Source organism: Chelonia mydas, chromosome 23 (genome assembly GCF_015237465.2).
Source record: "Chelonia mydas isolate rCheMyd1 chromosome 23, rCheMyd1.pri.v2, whole genome shotgun sequence".
NCBI lineage: Eukaryota > Metazoa > Chordata > Testudines > Cheloniidae > Chelonia > Chelonia mydas.
The window spans coordinates 1,606,670-1,626,546 of record NC_051263.2 but is presented as its reverse complement, the minus strand read 5'-3'; the positions used below and the strand labels follow the sequence as shown (position 1 = coordinate 1,626,546).

Below are 19,877 nucleotides of genomic sequence, written 5' to 3'. Positions count from 1 at the left end.
TACCTCCCACCCTGGGTGGAGATGGGACGGGGGTAAGAGGCACCTTACATGATCTGAAGCTGACCGCCCCACAGCTCCATAGGCCTTCGCTCCGCTCCGCCAGCCGCCCCACAAACTGCTTCGCTCAGCTCCACTCCACATCCCACAAGCAGCTCCCGCCGTCCCACGAACTGCTCCACCAGCCTGTCCACAAGGCACTCCAGCCGTCCCGCAAACTGCTCCACGATATATCTTCAGGCTCCCCCCACTACTTAACACAACGCTCAGTGATTTCACCCCTTAGTCAGTTCAGCTCTTTGGTGAATTCAGCTTGTAGTAGGGGAGCCTCGGTGCTGGTGCACTGTTAGCCCAAAGTGAGCTCAGCAGCCTGTAACTGGACTTCTAATGAAATCAAAATTAGCTCTGATATTCCCCAGTGGAGAGAGGACGACGTGCAATTAGCATGTAAGGCCCTCACCAACAGGCCCATGCCCCCAAGTATTAATACTTCACCCCAGCCCCTCTCTATTCACACAGTTTTGGAACCCATGACCCTTGCCTAGCGAGTGCTACTTCGTTGATGGTGAGTCCCTCCATCATAACAAAAGGCCAAGTACAGTTCCAAGCACAGTTCCCATAATCAGGGTAATAACAATTTATTCTTCCTGCCCCAATAACAGAGACACTGGGGATCCCACAGCAGCCAAAGTGACCATTTGGGCAGCTATGGCCTCAGTCTAGGCGGGGTGGGTGTGCCTATGCAAATGAGGTCGGCCCCTGAAGTTTTTTTGCACAACTTGCCACACCTCAACACCAGATGTCAGGGTGGAGCTCATCCTGACACTGCTTACATCCACTTGAAATGCTACCAGGGTACTACGGGTTGCCAGCTCTCAGGACTGTCCGGGAGTCTCCTGGAATTAAAGATTCATTCAAGATCACGTCATGCTACAAAGCCGCCAGGATCACAGCCAGCCCCAGCTGGTGACCCCAACCCAGGCAGCTGCAATACGTGGGTGCAGACACTACCCGCACTGCCGGGAAGGGTTCTCCCATGGGCGTGGTTAATCCAGATAGGTGGCTGGAGGAATTCTGTCTACACCAGGGCCCCGGTTGGCTTAACTACATTGCACGGGGGTGTGTGTGGATTTTTCGCACCCCTGAGCAACACAGCTGGGTCGACCTCGCTTTGTAGCGCAGACCCGCCCGTAGTCTGACATCCCGGGTGGTATCTGGGAGTCAGCGGGGGGTGGGGGGTGCTCCAGGTCCCTCACTCTGGCCTGGTCTGGTCAGGATGCCACAGAAGCGTGAGGCTCTGGAACAGGAGCCCCCATGGAGCAGCGGGGGGCAAAGAGCCGAAGTAGTTGGAAGTTGGCGCTTGACAAGTGTCTGTCCCGGATTTTAGAGCTGGCAGGGGCTGGTGAGCCAGGAGGGCCCGTCCATTCCTATGTTCTTGCTTAAAGCATTTTAAAATTCTGCTTCCTCCTGTTACCCGCCCCCCCATCCTCCCCCGTCCACGGCCCTGCTGTGAGGGGAGGGGGCTACAGGCAGGGGAGGGGGGTGCTCTGTATGTATGTGGGGGAGGCTGCTGAATTAGGGGAAGGGGACGGGGATGCATGAGGAGGGGGAGGGACAGCAGGTGCCCTGTGTTTGGGGGGCTGGGGTGGGGAAGAGGCCGGGGCTGGTAGATGGGAGTGAGGAGAGGGCAGACGTCTGCCTCCCCGACACGCCGTCCCCGTCTCAGATCAGCGAGCACTACGGCCCCGTCCACACCCTCCACCTGGGCCCCCGGGGGGTGGTGGTGCTGTGCGGCTACCAGGCGGTGAAGGAGGCCCTGCCAGACCAGGCCGAGGACTTCAGCGGGCGCGGGGAACAAGCCGCCTTCAGCTGGCTCTTCGAGGGCTACGGTCAGTCGCGTGCGCGGGAGGGGAGTGAGCCGGTGGTGGGGGCGCAGAGGGGGCAGCTCCCGGCCGGGGCTGCGTTGGCTCGGTGCTGAGCTGCTCCAGCTGGGGGGTGCCAAGCCGTCCTGCCACAGCTCAGGAGTACAAGTCCCGCCGCAGGGCAGACGGAGCTCTCTGCTTAGCGTTCACCCCGGCTCGTCCTCACGCACCACGCAGCCTTACTGTGGGGTCACAGGCAGTCCCCTGGGCTCCTCCGATCTAGGGCTGCAACCCCTCCAGGAGTGTCTTTAACGAGCCACGTGCCGAAACCTCCAGGAATACGTCCAACCACAATGGGCTGCCCTACTCCGCTGTCTCGCCACCCGGGTGAGCCCGCCTGTGTGACAGATGGTCCCTTACGCCAAGAATCACAGCACTGCTCAGGTTACTCCCAAGGGACCGTCCCGCACCCCTTGTCAGTTTCACATTAGGTCTCTCCCCAGGGCTGACGCTTGTAGCCGGGTGGGAAGAGTTATTAACTAGGGAAAGGAAACGAGAGAGACACTTACAAGGTTAAAGCAGGTAAATGCAGAGACACACAAGTGCGTTCCAGTCGTAAGTTTCAAAGAGTAACAGCAATGTCTAGGGGTGCTCAGCCCGGGGGACACAGAGGTACCCCAGCTCTGCCAGGGGTCTGTCTTCTAGAGCCTGGCCTCGTTTTACAACGGGCTACATAAAAAGCGCTCGCGAGGTCCATGCAAACTAAACTGTCAGACGGCCGGTTTATACTGCTCTGTGGACTAGCCACTGAGACTTCAGCGCCATATTTATATTCCAGCTGATTTATTTCATACTTACATAATAAAAACGAGAAAGTCGGCCACTTGTCAGTAACAGTGCGGCTGGGCCCCTTTCTTGTATTTCTGTGTCTGATTTTGTCAGCAAGTCGTTTTTAAAGGAGCTGAAACTTGGGGTACGCAAGACAGACCAGGCTCCGGAAAGGGGGAGAGTCGTCTGGAAAGGTCGGGAGCCGCTGGAAGCGAAATCTCTCTGTCCTTTAGGGCTAGCCCAGACTAAGCACTGGGGATCTTTCGTTTGTGCCGCGTGATCCTCGCCCCTCCGAACCCAAGCAGCAGAAAGAGCCAGCTCTTCCTGGTTAGGGCTTTTTATTCCTTTCCCCCTCTGCGCTGGGAGCTGCAAACTCGGTGGCGGAAGGAATTCCCCTGCTTGACTCATCGGCGTGGGGTGGGGAAAGTCGCTGGTCCTCTTTGACGTTCTGCCCAAGTTTGTCGTTTTGTCGATGGGCCTTGCAGGCGGGGCAGGACATGACAGACCTTCTGGGGGAGATCGGACTGTGGTTACGGTCTCTCTCCTGTCTGGAGAGCTACACCGTCACAGCGCTCACAATACAAATGCTTAAATAGGGCCGCACACCATGGGACACACACGTTCCAGGTGAGACGAATGCAGCCAGCAGCCTACAGCTGTGGAATCAGAGGGGAAAGTAAGCCGGAACAGTCCCTGAACCGGAACAGAGCCGGTACGCCATGCCGGACCGGACCGGCTTCCCCGGGCCAGGGATTCAAAGGGCCAGGGGCTCCGGGCAGCAGGCGGAGCCCTGGGCCCTTTAAATTCCCACCAGAGCCCCGCTGCAGGACCCCTGGGGTAGCAGCAATGGGGCTCCCGTGGTGATTTAAAGGGCCAGGGGCTCCTGGCCACTGCAAGCCCTGGGCCTTTTAAATCTCCGCCAGAGCCCTGGGGCAGCAGCGGCAGCCGGGAGCCCCTGGGGCTCTGCAGCGGGTAGCTCCAGCGATGATTTAAAGGGCCCGGGGATTTATGGCCCCGCCTCTTCCGGTTGAGGCCCAGTCCTTTAAGTTACTTTCACCCCTGGGTGGAATAAGGTCGAATCACCAAACCCATTTTTCGGATTCTAATCCCTATTTTAACAATACTCGCCCACAGCTGAGCCAGCCTGGTTCCAGCCAGGCAGTTGTCAGGGATCCACCGAGTCCTGGGGTCCTTGGCATGAGCTGGCATCTGCTTTGCCCGCGTCGCAGGGTCGGGTGGGGTGGGGTGTCTGGCTGGGCCGTCCCCAGCATCTGCGAAAGTATTTGCTGCCTTCGTGCAGCCGCCGGTCGAAGCAGGGAGCGGCCTCCTACCTGCTCGATACTCAGAGCTGGGGAACTCCTGGAAAGTTGGAGGGGGAAAAACAGTGTCAATATGACCGGGGATATTGCTCCACAATTCCCCACCACGCGCGTGTGTGTGCCCAGGTGCACGCACGCCCCCCCCCACATTTGGGGGGGTACGATATGCGTGTACAGCACCCAGCATAATGGGATCCTGGCTTCTAGCTGCTCCCACGGTACAGTTAATACATAAAAAGAACAGGAGGACTTGTGGCACCTTAGAGACTAACCAATTTATTTGAGCATAAGCATCCGATGCAGTGAGCTGTAGCTCACGAAAGCTTATGCTCTAATAAATTGGTTAGTCTCTAAGGTGCCACAAGTCCTCCTGTTCTTTTTGCGAATACAGACTAACCCGGCTGCTACTCTGAAACCAGTTAATACATAAAGCCCAGCCCAGCTCTGGGCAGAATCCACCCGGGGAAAAGGTTCCCGTTAGCAGCCCCTTTTGGCTGATTGCGTTCTGTCTCCGCGAGCCCACCCCCTCGCCTGCATCATGTTCTGGGTAGGAAACATGCCTTGCGCCCTCCCCGCCAGGAGCGTCCTTCCGCGACGGGGAGAGAGCGAAGCAGCTGCGCCGATTCTCCCTCACCACGCTGAGGAACTTCGGGGTGGGGAAGCGAGGCATCGAGGAGCGGATCCTGGAGGAGACTCGTTTCCTGCTGGAAGCCTTGCGGGGCACGAAAGGTTGGTCAGCGTCCTGTTCCTCTGTGCCGGGGCCACCTGAGTCGGGGGCCAGACCCCAGCTGGTGTGAACCCCCCATAGCTCCGTGACAGTCGCCAGACCCCCAGCTGGTGTGAACCCCCCATAGCTCCGTGACAGTCAGTGGGGCCAGACCCCCAGCTGGTGTGAACCCCCCATAGCTCCGTGACAGTCAGTGGGGCCAGACCCCCAGCTGGTGTGAACCCCCCATAGCTCCGTGACAGTCAGTGGGGCCAGACCCCCAGCTGGTGCGAATTGTCATCGTTCCATTGACCTCGACACCAGTTACACACAGAGGTTCTTACCTGTGGACCTTTGCAAAGATGGTCAGTGTCATAACATCCACTGCGCCAACGGGGAAACTGAGTCACAGAGCGGGGAGGGGCCCTACCCAAGGCCAGTGAGTGGGGTTCTAGCCTAGGACTCAAGATGTGGGCTCCATTCCCTGCTCCCCCGAAGATTGCCTGTCCTAGTCTGGGTGGCTGGGCGGGGAGGTGCTGCGGCCGCCAGGGGGGCAGACCGCAGCAGAGCCAGGAACAGAGCTGGTGGCTCACGAGGGCGGGGACAGTTCCACCCCCCTGCTCCCACTGCCCGGCGCTGAGTCTCCAGGTGCAATGGAGCCAGGTGTGAACACGGCAGGTAGCAGCTGCAGGATCAGGACAGGAGTGACTCGGGGGCTGTGGGATCCATGGAGGGGAGACGGTCCGTGGCACAGCCCCCCGGCTCACCTGTGCCCCACCCAACACTGGTTGTACCCCCCCAGGTTTGCCCTTTGACCCCACCTACTTCCTGAGCCGCACGGTCTCCAACGTCATCAGCTCCGTGGTCTTCGGGGACCGGTTCGACTACGAGGACAAGGAGTTCCCCTCCCTGCTCTCCATGATGATGGACAGCTTCCGCTTCACCCCCACGGCCTGGGGGCAGGTACACGGGGGGCGCCCCAGGCCACGCCCAGAGAAAGCACAAATGGCAAATGCTGCAGCCATGGCGCTGCCAGCACGAAAACATCCCGGGCACGGAGAGATGGACAGGTGACCTAATGCCCCCAGCCCTGCAGCCAGCGCCGGGGAATTCTGTACTGGACGGCAGATCACACAGCGAAAGTTTTCCACACGAGCCGGCCGAGTCGCTCGCGGGGCCATTCGCACCCATTTCCAGAGAGGCTTGGCGCACTGGCGGTCAGGTTGCAAACACTGTATCTCAGCAATAAGCGGGACTCACCCACTTTGGCCAGGCATGTTTCCCGCTGCTGGGGACGGCGGCAGAGACTCTGCACGCGGGCAGGCCGCATTAGGGTTACCTTGGCTGGGATTTTACCAGCCTGGCTGGGGGTTTTTTATGGATTTGCCAGAAAAACAATTTAACCTGCTGGGTCTCAAGATTTGCATTATTCTCACAATACACCGGGCCCTCTCCTGTTAAATGTTCCTGTGCCCGGCTGCCGCTCTCCCACGTCCACAGTTACAGCGATCACAGATCACACCCGGCGAAACGACAGCAGCCGTCTGCCCACCCACAGGCCGCGCCCTGGGCGGGCGTGCAAGAGCGGGAGGAGGCGTGCGAGGCGAGCGGCAGGCCAGGGCGCGGGCGCGAGGGGTCCTGCTCCACCGCGCGTCAGACACTGCGCGGCCAGTGAGAGCTGGCGAAACGGCCCAGCCTGGCAAAGGCTGGCTGGCGCAACGTGCTGAGAAAACAAACGCCCTCTTGGCCCCCGAGCTCTTCTCTCCCTGGATGCTAGAAGTGGTTCTTGAAAGGCCATTGCAAAGTTGCCTTGTGGGTGGGGGTGCCGGGTTTTTTTGCAGTTCAAAGGTGGTAACTCTAGGCTACACCCCGGGGAGTACTGACCCCTCCCCCCCGCCAGGCAGCCCCCCTGCCTGACCCTGGCCCCTCCGTGCAGGGAAAGCAGACAGGACCGTGCGCGAGGACCGGAGAGGAGTGGCAAGATGCCCCTGTGAGTAGTGGCCCCCTGCTGTTGAAATAAAGGAGAAAAAGCGTCCCGGACGGATTGCATACAGGACAGGCCATTCAATAAGGGACATCCAGGGATTTCCCTACACCTCCCCATGGGGCTGTTTACCCCCCTGAATCTCCCCAACACCCCTCTCCCTCCCCCCAGTTTTGTGAACTGGTTCCATGCAGTGTTGCCAGTTTAGTGATTGTTTGGAAATTTGAATTGAAATTGAAACATTAATACACACTTTAAAAGCATACGCACTGTATGATGAAATACGTGTAGCTGAAAAAGTATCATAGATTTGAAGAGTAGGAACATGGACTAGCTTCCTTGTACAGCTGTTTATAACAACGTCAGTGCCTTCATTTCGGTGATGTTGGCCAACCTAATCATTTCAAATGATGATTTGTAAGCAAAGTCTAAACGAGCTCTCCCTGGCAGCTAGTGATGAGCTGGGGCTGGGGGGAAAGGCTTCAGGACCAGATTGTATTTACATTCATACGTAATCTACCCAGGTATCCAGCAAACAGAGCTGCCTTGCCCAAGTGATAGATTTTGGCTGGGGTTGGGTTACAAATCACTTGAATGCGGGGGGAGAGGGGGGATGAAATGTTGTTATTCTTACTGTAGGAATAAAGGGCAGTAGAACTGTCCTTAGCCTCCGCTGACTGAGGGCCTGGAGAGAGAGGGTGGGGACAGGTGTTTTGCTTGATGGGCTGCCTGAGCCCCTCTCCACTGTTCAAAGACAGAGCTGAGTAGGCTCCATAGAGAGTCTTTTATTTTGTTAAGTGACCACTGCAGCTGCCATCACTGAGAATCAGGCCTAAGTGCTCAGACCTGCGGTGGGACAGGGTTTCTGTGGCAGAGACGGCCCAGTCTGCACCAGCAGCGAGGTTCCCCACTGAGCGCTCAGCTGAAATCACGGGGAGCCGGTGGAACCTCAAGAGACCGACTGGCAGAGGTCACTGTGGCAGGTGGCAGCCGAAGGTGACGGCGCAGGGCCATTGGCAACGGAGCGATGGAGTGAACGGTGGCACAGCGAACAGCAGTGGCCAGAGCGAACCGTGAGCAGCTGGAGGAACGAGCGAGGTGCCTTCCTGCCCCCCACCTGGGCGGTGAACTCGTGTGAAAGCAGCTCTGAACTCTGAGTCTCCGCTGGCCAAGGGCAACACCGGTGAGTGTTCACGAGGCTGTTAAGAATGCTGGAGACACAGCCCAGTTCATGTGAACGAACACGGCTCTGGCATCCTACTTTCTATTTAAGCAAGAGACACCACAAACTGGCAAACTGGAGGCCAATGTTAACTTCATTGGCACTTGTTCATCCTGAAGTTGGACACTGGTTCCGAACAAGACCAGCAAATGCTCGCTGACTTTCTGCAGGAAACTCCGCTGACTGGCTAGAAGCAGGTGGTGCAACAGTGAAAGACTCAGCCGTTGAAAAATTTGCATACATGGCTGATGAATGCACCGATGCAAATGGGCATCAAGTATTAAGTCACTGTGTGCGTTATCTTGAGGTCAGCGGTAGGCCAGTAGATGCATTTCTAGATGTTCATGTTATAGAAGACAGACTGGCTGCAGCTGTGACAACCCGCGTCTTAGAAGAGTTAATTGCTCGTCAATGGGACCCCAAACAGAAGGCTGCTCGTGCATTTGATGGAGATGCAGACTTCTCTGGAAGACATGGTGGAGCACAAGCTTTGCTCAGAGAAAAGCGTAACCCTAGTGTCTCCTATACACACTGCAGAGGCCATCTACTCCAGCTAGTATGAGATGCAGACTCTTCAAAAGACATTAAAAAAAGCCATAAATGTAATGTCTTCAATATATTCTTTTTTCAGCAAGAGTCCAAAAAGACTGAATATCTTCAAAAATATAGAAGATACACTGGGACTGAAGTTCAGATTAGTCCAACCTGGGAAAACCCACTGGCTTTCTCATGAGCGACCCTTGGCTGTTGTCTTAAAATTACTCCAGCTGTTATTACTGGCTTTGGAAAGTATCTATCAAGACGGGATGGATCTAAGTAGTGGGGCTGGTGGATTACTTTTGTTACTAAGTTCAGAGAAGACTATGGCCATTCTCTCTCTTGTAAATCTACTGTTGAAACCACTTGGGTCATTAAACAATGCCGTCCAGGCATCTGCTACAACAGAAGTAGATCTTTGTCCAGAAATAGAAGCCACATTTGGGTCAATCCAAGAGCTATCCATTGAAAAAGTACTGGAAGAAGCAAAGACTTCAGTCCAGAAGCTGACTAATGAAGGTCCTTATATTGACTCCATAAGTGAAGAGGACAAGAAGTGTTTGTTAAGACAACTGAAAAAGTCCACAGACTTGATTCTTACAAATCAACAATTGCCACTTCTAGATTCTACTCAGCCTCTACGTAGCTTTTACAGATCCCTGTCCTATAAAACACCGACAGGTGCGTGGAGTGAGGCACGACCAGCCATGGGGCTGCCATGTGCTCAGGACAGAATAGAGAATTTGAACACAGTGCGGAATATCATACAATGATCGAATGAAGATTTAACTTCAGCTTCTTTTTTACCATCACTAGTGGCTCGACCCGACCGTTGTGCTGTTTCCTGGGCTGAGAGAAGTCGGAATTCCTCTCTGGCTCCTCCCAGTCACAACGGCTACAGTCGACCGTTCTTCTTCATCATTGACTAGAATGTTGTGTTTTGAAAGAAGTCGCCTCCTGCCTGATCCTGGGAATGAACTCACGAGCCTATCAGCTGAAGGAAGGGAAGTACCGGACACACGAGAAGCCACCGAAGATGAACGCATGGCATTCAAGAAGTTCATTAACAGAGTTGTGCAAAATAACAAGAAACCAAGGAGGATGTAGACGTCGTGCTTCATAGAAGGCTTGAGTAGCCAACGTTAATTTGTGTGATGATTTTAAAATCTAATAAAATGGTCATGAAACATTTTTCAGTTTTTACTCTGGTGCCACGCAGCCCCCCTTCACCCTCACGGTCTCACCCCTCATTGGCCCTGACCCCCCCCCCCCCCGTAAATTTGAACACACCCCCCAATTTCAATTCCTGGGGAGAACACTGGGGACATCCCTTGTAATATGGGGCCGTTGGGAACGCTACCGGGGAAGTGCAGACGACCGGCAAAGAGCTAATGGTGTGGCATATTTTTAAAAGGGTAAAATGGGTTGCCCCTGGTAGTTCTCGCCTGTGAGTCTGATGTCGATCGCAGGCAAGTGACTGATTCGGGACTTGACTAATCAAGAATGCAAGGAGAGAAATGTAATGAATGCAAATTAATGTGGGTGTTTGGAGAAAAGATCCTGTCAAACTAACTTGGGATCTTTTACTGAGGAAATGACAAGTGTGGTTGGTGAAGTTAATAATGCTGGTGGAATCTAGTCAGATCTCTGTAACTTGGGACTGCTTGACATTTCCATTAAAAACCTAGAAAGCTATCAAATGAGCGTGGCCCACATGAAATGGATTAAAAACTGGCTAACCAATAGATCTCAAAATGTAATAAGCAAAAGGGATGTTATCATCCAGTGCACTCTGTTTCCCAAGGCCCTTACGCTGTTTAACACTTATCAGTGACCTGGAAGAAAACATCAAATCGTCACCGAAAACATTTGCAGATGACACAAAAATTGGGAGTAAATAAGGACAAGGGCAGTTCCTTGGTACAGAGTGACACGAGTCGCTTGATAAACTGAGCACAAGCAAACAATATTCGTGATAGTACAGCTAAATGTAAAGAGATCCATCCAGGAACACAGACAGTCGGCCGTTCTTATGCCATGGGGGACTCTGCTTTGGGAAGCGGGGACTCTGAAAAAGATTTGGGGGTCATGGTGGACAATCAGCTGGACGTGAGCTCCCAGCATGACCCTGGGGCCCAAAGAGCACATGCAATCCTGGGAGGGATCAACAGGGGAATCTCCAGTGGGAGCACAGAGGTGATTTTACCTGTGGATTTGGCACTGGTGGTGTGACTGCTGCTGGGATCCTGTGGCTGTGAGGCCCAAGGCTGCCTGGCCCCAGTTGCAGGGATGGGGCGGGAGAGCTGATTAACTAGGGACTCTCCAGACGGCCCGGGGAGTGTGACGAAGAGAATAACTTGAAATCTGCAGCGATAGACGTGAGATAAAGAGCTACAAGGAAGGTACGGGGATGGAGGCATAGATAGAGGATGTGTATAGGGGCAACCCCACCCCGTGTTCAGCAGGCTCTTGGCTCTCCATTCCCCCCAGATCTACAAGATGTTCTCAGGCACCACGCGCTACCTGCCTGGCCCCCAGCGCGCAGCATTCAAGCAGCTGGTGGGGCTGGAGAAGTTCATCGAGAAGAAGGTGAAGGAGAACCAGGAGACCCTGGACGGACCCCAACTCCTCTCGGGATTTCATCGACTGCTTCCTGGTCAAAATGCAGCAGGTACCAGCTGGGGGGTTGCAGGAAGGTAGTGGGGAAAAGGGGGGCAGTCGCTGGCTACTTGTCTGTGCCGCCCCCGGCACAATGGGGACCCCGACTGATGCAATGCAATGGCGTCACGGCCGGATTCTGAGCTCAGCCACATTCCCAGAGTTCTTTGTTTTTAGCCTGTGATTTTTTCCCTTGTTCTTTTAAAGGAAAAGCAAAATCCTTCCTCTGAGTTTTCCCTGAAGAACATTGTTCTGACGGCGTTCACCGTGTTCTTCGCTGGGACAGAGACCGTCAGCACCACCCTGCGCTGAAACACCCGGAGATCGAAGATAATTGTAAAGGGGGGACAAAGGAAACACAAAGGGCCGGATCCTCAGCTGGTGTAAATCAGCCGGGCTCTGCTGAGGGCAGCGGCGGTTCCTCCATTTACACCAGCTCCGGATGGGGCCGGACAGTCACAGCTCGGCATGAGTTTGACATGGGAGCAGGGTCCTGTGTGTGTCGCTCCATCGTGATTGAAAGGAAGCCGACGGTCAGGGAACGCCGGGTCAGCGTGGCTATGGCAAACTGGAATGCCTGGGATTGTATTCTGAGCTCCGTTCACACGGTGTCAATCCAGAGTCACTCCCTGCCTGCAGGGGGGGCAGGGCCAGATTCTGATCTCGGTTCCCCGGGGGTCAATCCGGATTCGCACAGGGCCCCCCTTTGAGCTGTGCTGCCGTCTCTGCAGAGAGGATCCACGAGGAGATCGACCGGGTGATCGGGCGGAACCGCGCCCCGAGCATGGAGGGCCGGAGCCGGATGCCCTACACCGACGCCGTCATCCACGAGTTCCAGAGGTTCTGTGACGTCATCCCCATGGGCCTGGCGCGCCGGGTGACCAGGGACACCCAGTTCCGGGGATACACTATTCCCAAGGTAGGGCCCTGGGGCGTCTGTCCCCCGCCCCGCCCCATGGCTGTGTCGGGCTCAGCATTGTCGCTTTCTCTGGATTCTGGCACAGTGCCACAGACAGGGCTGGAGTTCAGGACACCTGGGTCTACGCCTGTGTTGTGGGGCATGAGCGCCCCGTCCTCTTTTCGGATCGTGAGACCTCCACGGTTGCAGTCTGCCAGACTAGCCCTAGACTGGAAGGAGCATGGCTCAGTGGCCAGAGTCAAGAGAGCTGCCCTCGGGTGCAGGGCCGTGTGGCCTAACGGCCAACGTCAATATCTCTGCCCTGGAGGTCAGGGCTGCGTGGCCTAGTGGCCAGAGTCAGGGGGTCGCCACCCTGGGGCAGCTGGGGTAGGGGGTCCCAGGCCCACCCTGCTCACGGGCCCTATCCCTTTTATACTGAGGCAGCAGTTGGAGCATGCCCAGCACGGTCTGAGGGGCGGGACTTCCGCTGCCCAAAATGTGGGATTAACCCTATCTCATCCAGTGCGGGGCATGCACGCCCTGTCACAGCCTGCCTCTGCGAAGTCGTGTGATCTAGTGGGCAGGGCACCAGACTGGGACTTACAAGACCTGGCTTTTATTCCGAGCTCTGGCTCACGGTGTGACCATGGGCGCCGCCCCGTGCCTCAGTTTCCCCCACGTGTTACATTGACGAATGGTGTTAATGATCCCTCCCCCTTTTGCTATTTACACCAGAAACTCTTTGGGACAGGGAATATCGCTCACTCCGCATGACGCCCGGCACAATGGGGGCCGAAATCTCCGTCAGGGTCTGTGCAGCGCCCGGCACGACGGGGCCCTTATCTCAGCTGGGACCTCTGGCGGGTACCAAAATACACCTAATAATAACATTCATAGATGTGGATAAATACTCTGAGCCTGACTTCCAGTGCCATGTTAAAATCCACACTGTGGGTGCGGAAAGCCAGGAGGTTCACGCTGTGTATAGTGTATGGGCCAGCGCCGCGGCTGGTATACATGAGCATAGGCACAGCCGCTGAGGACCTGGCCCAGTATTATTATTAGTTGTATTTTGTATTCCCATCATGCCAAGGAGCCGTAGTCACAGACCAGGACCCCACCGCGCAATACTCCAGGTGTGGCCTCACCAGTGTCGAATAGAGGGGAATAATCACTTCCCTCAATCTGCTGGCAATGCTCCTACTAATGCAGCCCAATATGCGTTGGCCTTCTTGGCAACAAGGGCACACTGCTGACTCATATCCAGCTTCTCGTCCACTGTAATCCCCAGGTCCTTTTCTGCAGAACTGCTGCCGAGCCATTCGGTCCCTGGTCCGTAGCGGTGCATGGGATTCTTCCATCCTAAGGGCAGGACTCTGCACGTCTCCTTGTTGAACCTCATCAGATATCTTTCGGCCCAATCCTCCAATTTGTCTAGGTCACACTGGACCCTATCCCTACCCTCCAGCGTATCTACCTCTCCTCCCAGCTTAGTGTCTTCTGCAAACTTGCTGAGGATGCAATTCATCCCATTATCCAGATCATTAATAAAGATGTTGAACAAAACCAGCCCCAGGACCAATCCTTGGGGCACTCAGCTTGATACCAGCTGCCAACTAGACATCGAGCCGTTGATCACTACCCATTGAGCCCGACGATCTAGCCAGCTTTCTGTCCACCTGATTCATAGATTCATAGATATTAAGGTCAGAAGGGACCATTATGATCATCTAGTCTGACCTCCTGCACAATGCAGGCCACAGAATCTCACCCACCCACTTCTGCAATAAACCTCTCATGTCTGAGCTATTGAAGTCCTCAAATCATGGTTTAAAGACTTCAAGGTGCAGAGAATCCTCCAGCAAGTGACCCGTGCCCCATGCTGCAGAGGAAGGCAAAAAACCCCCAGGGCCTCTTCCAATCTGTCCTGGAGGAAAATTCCTTCCCGACCCCAAATATGGCGATCAGCTGAACCCTGAGCATGTGGGCAAGATTCACCAGCCAGATACCCAGGAAAGAATTCTCTGTAGTAACTCAGATCCCACCCCCTCTAACATCCCATCGGGCCTATTTACCAAGAATAGTTAACATGATTTTGGCAATTAATTGATCTTTATCTCATCATACCATCTCATCCATAAACTTACTGAGTTTAATCTTGAAGCGAGATAGGTCTTTTGTCCCCACTGCTTCCCTTGGAAGGCTGTTCCAGAACTTCACTCCTCTGATGGTTAGAAACCTTCATCTAATTTCCTGATGGTCAGTTTATATCCATTTGTTCTTGTGTCCACATGGGTATTGAGCTTAAATAATTCCTCTCCCTCTTCGGTATTTATCGCTCTGATATATTTATAGAGAGCAATCATATCTCCCCTCAATCTTCTTTTGGTTCGGCAAAACAAGCCAAGCTCCCTGAGTCTCCTTTCATAAGACAGGTTTTCCATTCCTCGGATCATCCTAGTAGCCCTTCTCTGCACCTGTTCCAGTTTGAATTCATCCTTCTTAAACATGGGAGACCAGAACTGCGCACAGTATTCCATTCATCCAATCCATACTTCTTTAACTTGCTAGCAAGAAGCCGAGTGGATAATTGACGTCTCGGGTCGGGGACCAAACCGAAAAATCCAGGGGGAAAAAGCCTGGTTTGTTTTGAAACTAAATTTTTTTTTCAATTTCTCACTGGAACAAAACAACAACAAATTGTCTTGGATGGAAAACATCTGAAACAAAAAAACCAACATAAAATTTGGGAAGTTTTTTGTTTATTTCTGAGGGGTGGCTTTCAATCCACAATGAAATTTGTCCGGTGTTTTGTTTCGTTTTCAGGGGCTGGGTTTTTTGTTTTTTTTTTACCCTTTTTTGGTTTGTTTGAAAGAGTATAGCTGAATTTCAAAACAAACTGTAGTTTTGAAGTGAAAAGTCAATGCATTTCATTTCGAAATGACCAAAACAAACTTTTTTGAAACTTTAAAGAAAAAAAATCGGGGCCAAAATTATTTGCTGAATTTGACCCCAATTTGTGACTAGTTTTAGTGCCCTGAAAAATGCACTTTTTGGCAAATTTACTATTGGGTGGAAAATGGCACCTAACTCTAGAGACAACACAGAGCAAAGGGCGGGGGGGTGGAAAATGGGCACTGGATGTTCTCACCTGGGCAGGCTGCTTTGATTTTTGGTGCCGTGCTGATTTCTGTTCCGGGTGCCCTGCGGCCGCAGCCCTTATGGGCGGATGCAAGCTGGGCACCTTTCCAGTCTCCAGCCCCCTCCCTCCTTCGGCATCCCCCCTTCCCCTGGCCACCCCTTCCCCCATCCCCTAAGCATCCCCCCTCCCCCTGGGCACCCTGACCCCCATCCCCTCAGGATCCCCCCTCCCCGTGAGCACCCTGACCCCCCATTCCCTCAGCATCTCCCCTCCCCCTGAGCACCCTGACCCCCATCCCCTCAGCATCTCCCCTCCCCCTGGGCACCCTGACCACCATCTCCTCAGCATCTCCCCTCCCCCTGACTGTGCGTTGTGTGAAGAAATACTTCCTTTTGTTTGTTTTAAACTTACTGCCTACCCATTTCATTGGGTGACCCCCTGGTTCTTGTGTTAAGTGAAGGGATAAATAACACGTCCTGGTTCGTTTTCTCCTCACCCATCGAGATTTGATAAGACTCTATCATATCCACTCTTAGTCATCTCTTTTCCAAGCTGAAAAGGCCCAGTCTTCTCTCCGCATATGGAATCTGTTCCAGACCCCTAATCATTTTTGTTGCTCTTCTCTGTACCTTTTTCAATTCCAGTCTATCCTTTTTGAGATGGCATGACCAGAACCACTCACCAGTCACTGTCAAAGCCGATTTTAGAAGAACTGAATGAGCTGTTAAGAATGCTGGAGACACAACTCGGTTTCTGCGAACCGACATGGCTGTGGCATCCTACTTTCTGTTTAAGCAAGAGACACCACACACTGCAGACCAGAGGCCAATGTTAAGTGCATGGTCACTTGTTCATCCTGAAGTTGGACACTGGTTCCAAACAAGACCGGCAAATGCTCACTGTCTTTCTGCAAAAAACTCAGCTGACTCTCTTGAAACGTGGTGCAACAGTGAAAGACTCAGGAGTTGAAAAAGAGAAGAATTCTCTCACTAGATTCAAACTATGTGCATACATGGCCGACAAATGCACCAGTGCGAATAGGCATCGAGTATTAAGTCATTGCGTACGTTATCTTGCTGTCCGTGGTCGGCCAGTAGATGCACTCCAGGTGTTCAGGTAAGAGAAGACACATCAGCTGCATCTGTGACATCTTAGAAGAGTTAAATGCTTGTCAGTGGGACCCCGAAGAGATGGCTGCTTGTGCATTTGGTGGAGCTACAAACCTCTCTGAAAGACACAGTGGAGCACAAGCTTTGCTCAGAGAAAAGCGTAACCCTAGTCTCTCCCATACACACTGCAGAGGCCATCTACTCCAGCTAGCTCTAGTACCAGCTGCAGAGTCTTCAAAAGACATTAAAAAAGCCACAAAGTTAATGGCTTTTTTATACTCTTTTTCAGCAAGAGTCCAAAAGGACTGAACATTTTGGAAACAAACAGAAGATACACTGGGACGGAGGGTCAAATGAGTCCAACCTGGGAAAGCCCGCTGGCTTTCTCATGAGTGATTCTTGGCAGTTGTCTTAAAATTACTGCAACCGTTATTACTGGCTTTAGAAAGTATCCACCGAGATAGGACAGATCTAAGTAGTGAGGCTGGTGGACTACTTTTGTTACTAAGTTCAGAGAAGACTATGGCCATTCTCTCCCTTGTAAGTCTACTGTTGAAACCACTTGGGTCATTAAACAATGGCATCCAGGCATCTGCTACAACAGTAGTCGATCTTTGTCCAGAAATGGAAGCTACCCTTGGATCAATCCGAGAGCTATCCACTGAAAAAGTGCTGGAAGAAGCAAAGACTTCAGTCCAGAAGCTGACTAATGAAGGTCCTTATATTGACTCCATAAGCGAAGAGGACAAGAAGGGTTTGTTAAGCCAGCTGAAAAAGTACAAAGACTTGATTCTTACAAATCTACAATAGAGATTTCTGGATTCTATTCAACCTCCATGTAGCTTTTACAGATGCCTGTCTGATAAAACACCGACGGGTGCGTGGAGTGAGGCACGACCAGCCATGGGGCTGCCATGTGCTCAGGGCAGAATAGAGAATTTGAACACAGAGCGGAATATCATACGATGATCGAATGAAGATTTAACTTCAGCTTCTTTGTCATTGCTAGCGGCTCGACCCGATCTTTACGCTCTGTTTCCTGGGATGAAAGTCGGAATTTCATCTCTTGCTCCTCCCAGTCACCACGGCTACAGCTGAGCATATTTTTCCCTCATTGAATAGAATTTTGTGTTCTGAAAGAAGTCGCCTCCAGCCTGGTCAGGAGCACGTCATGAAGGACTGGAAGTACCGGACACACAAGAAGACACCAAAGAGTGCAAAATTTACAACAAGAAACCAAGAGGGATGTAGATGTCGTGCTTCATAGTAGGCTTGAGTAGCCAGCTTTATTTTTTGTGATGGTTTTAAAACATGAGTTAAATCTAAGAAAATGGTCGTGAAACATTTTTCAGTTTTTACTATGGTGCCACACATCCCACGTTCACCCTCACGGTCTCAACTCTCGTCAGCCGTCACCCTCCCCCCCCCCCGAATATTCCAACGCCCCCCCTAATTTCAATTCCTGGGGAAAACACTGGTTGGGCCTTGGAGAAAAGAGAGCGATTTACAGCAAAGAGCTGAAATGTGGGTAGTGGAATCCTGGGGCGGGGGGTGCGGGACACAAAACGTGTTTAAAGGGGAAAAAGGGCTCCTAGATTCAGTATGAATCCAGGATGTTTGAGACGTGTGTTTAAATACAATGGAGCTGACTCAACCCTTTTGAGCTGATTTGATTTAAGCACCTCCTTCTGAAATAGTCGGGTGACTATTGCCTTCACTGAGTCCATAGACCTCAGTCTAGATGTCATTATGTCCACCAAGGTTAATGACATTAGTTATCAGTGATGAGGTTTGCTGGGCGTTGACCCGCAGTAAGGGTTGGGTGAGGGGGGATGGTGAGCTCTGATTAATGTGTTAAATGAAATAAACCGCTAGGGTTCAGGCTTCCTAGCAACTCAAAGTCCTTAAAAGTTTAAAAATAAGATAGCTTCAAAACAAATCAAGGGTCAGGCTGCAGGGGTTCACCCATCCTTGTATTAAATCAGAACGTGCCGCACGAATGCTCAGACATTGGCGAGTGATGAGGATTTGTAGGGTGTTTACTATGGTTGCATCAGCTCTATTTTTATTTAAAAACAAGCCTGAACTTTGAGCAGGAAAGAAACATGTTTAAAATGAAAAAAACACCCTAAGTCGTTCGTTCCCTGACATCTGCAAGGCCCCCCCGCAGCCAGAGAGGGAACACGGACACTAAGGAGCGCTGTGAGTGGTGATTTCATCCTGTGAGAAGGCCCTGCAGTGCTCTGCTTTGTCACTGGAAAGAGGGAAATGTCTTTTCACTGAAAGTTAGCCCAAAGCGTCCCAGTTGTGCAGACAATTTAATTTTCACCCGCAGATCACAAAAGGGAAGGTTTGGGGAGAGGCTGCGTAAATTCCTCATGTCGCTATTAATGCCGAGTTGTAGTGATCAAATCAGCCTGCTGGCTACAGACTTGGACGTTACGTTGGTTTGAAACAAAGAATTAGGATGGTATGAAAACCAGAAGGTTTTTTTGGGAGGGGGAAACAGATAACAGAAACTATCTTGACCAGAATGGCTGCTGCAGGACTGCAAGACGAGCTGGGTTTCTTGCTTTTTGAACTCTGAAAATGTATATTTGATAATGTCACTCTTTGTCCGTGCCCTCCTTACAAATAATGAGAGATGTCTTTATTGCCGTGTGGTCGGTTTAGCCTGGCTATTTCCCCCCGGGGCAGGTAAAACCCCATGCTAAGTATCGTGTTGCTTAATATGTTTAAGAAACAACAGCAGCAAGAAAACCCTGGTCTTACCCAGCTTGTACAGGGGGTTGATGTATTGAGGGAATAATATTAACTAAACTGCTGCTTGTTCTTTAACCCAAAGGCCCAAATACACGTGGGAGGAAGAGAGAATAACCCTGTGCCAGCCTCCCTTTACCCTGTGGTGGAAGGGAACTTTCTGCAATTGGCTTTTAAATGTGGGGGGGGGCTGGGGGTTTAAAAAATGGGTCTTTAAAAAGTAATTTTCAAGGTTTAAATTGTTGTTTGTGATTTAGGGCCTGTCAGGGTTCCGCCCCCACTCTGAACTCTGGGGTACAGATGTGGGGACCCGCATGAAAGACCCCCTGAGCTTTTTCTTACCAGCTTAGGTTAAAACATCCCCAAGGCACAGATTCCTTTCTTGTCTTGGGATCGCTGCCACCACCAAGTGATTTAACCAACACTCAGGGAAAGGACCACTTGGAGTCCTATTCCCCCAAAATATTTCCCCAAGCCCTTCCACCCCCTTTCCTGGGGAGGCTTGAGAAGAATATCCTAACCAACTGGTTACAAAATGATCAGACCTAACTCCCTGGGTCTTGTAACAATGGAAAAATCAGTCCGGTTCTTAAAAAGAAGGATTTTATTTAAAGAGAAAAAGGTAAAAGAATCCCCTCTGTAAACTTGGCCTGGTAGTTAACCTTACAGAGTGGCAGAAAATTCAAAGAGCCCAGGGGAACCCCCTCTCACTTTAGTCTCAAAGTTACAACAAAACAGGGATAAACCTCCCTCTAGCAAAGGGAAAATTCACAAGTTGAGAAAACAAAGATAAACTAATCCACCTTGCCTGGCTGTTACTTACAAGTTCGAAACATGAGAGACTTGTTTAGAAAG

The 19,877-nt window shown here is 52.2% G+C and overlaps 1 pseudogene; it reads left to right on the top strand.

Annotated features, from left to right (window-relative positions):
• The first annotated feature begins 1,591 nt into the window (after positions 1-1,591).
• LOC119564344 lies at positions 1,592-12,785 on the top strand (annotated as a pseudogene).
• The last annotated feature ends 7,092 nt before the right edge of the window (positions 12,786-19,877 follow it).